Below are 1,103 nucleotides of genomic sequence, written 5' to 3'. Positions count from 1 at the left end.
GTAATTTTCTTGATATAGTATTCACATATCATACACTTCCATGTTTAAATTGCTTTTTAAAAGCGTTGTTTATACATCGTAACAATCGGTTCTAGCACTCCCTCCTGCATTCTTTTGTTTGCTCTCCAAATCCTTCATCCTCCTTACCCTCCACCTCTCTTCCACATCCCTTAGAAACCACGCATCAGTTAGTGTCTTTATGCATCCACTCATTCTCTGCTTCCCAAACTGGGAATGCCAACAAAAACAAAAAGAAAACAAGATGGCAAGAGGAATATAATAATAGTATAAAGATAAACATACAAATAAAGCATAAGAAAGAGAAGGACCTTACCATCAATATTTAAAAGGCCAGAGGAGAAATTTCTGTTGTACAATAAGTGAGCAATACTTTCACCTAGAGAAAATTGAGGTTGGGTCGAGAGGGAGGTCAACTGATGAAGTATCATATTACCATGGTTCAATCCACCCCAAACAAATTTACAATAATTTCTGTCTGAGAGTAAAGTTGCTCGAGTCCCTTGCCTGTGGCTAGAGATCTGCTAGGGGCTTAATCTGACTGGACAGTCATCAGATGGATTTTTGGGCTTCCACTGTCTTCCATAGTTTTTTACAAATTGTGTGTTCACAATTTAAACTCTGATGCTTTGCCCTTTGTCATATTTGGATTTTGTTAGTGTCATCTTTGGAACACACAGGCTTTAGTGCTCTTCAATGTGGACTTAGTTGATTCCTCACTTAGATGGCTGCTTGTTTGAATACAAGCCTTTAAGTCAGACCACAGACACTATTCTAGTTGATAGCCGGGCAACACCTGCTTTCTTCACCACATTTTGCTGTAGCACCCTTATCTTTGGTGATCATTTAATGAAGGCGAGTAATGAGCAGGGTCATGTTCTAAGAACTAACTGTTCTTGGATTGGAGCTAGAGTTAAGTGGGAGCTCAGAATTCATATGTTTGTCCATGAGTTATGAACAATTCTGGTTTACTTTGGCAGTCATATTATGACAAAAACAAAACCCAAAAAGAACAACAATAACCAAAACCAAAACAAACAAACAAAATGCAGAAAAACAAGAGACCAAAGAAACAAAAAGGAAAA

This window comes from Echinops telfairi, unplaced genomic scaffold (assembly GCF_000313985.2).
Source record: "Echinops telfairi isolate 266 unplaced genomic scaffold, ASM31398v2 ScPeMD7_443;HRSCAF=831, whole genome shotgun sequence".
In the NCBI taxonomy this organism is placed as follows: domain Eukaryota; kingdom Metazoa; phylum Chordata; class Mammalia; order Afrosoricida; family Tenrecidae; genus Echinops; species Echinops telfairi.
This window is presented reverse-complemented; position numbering follows the sequence as displayed.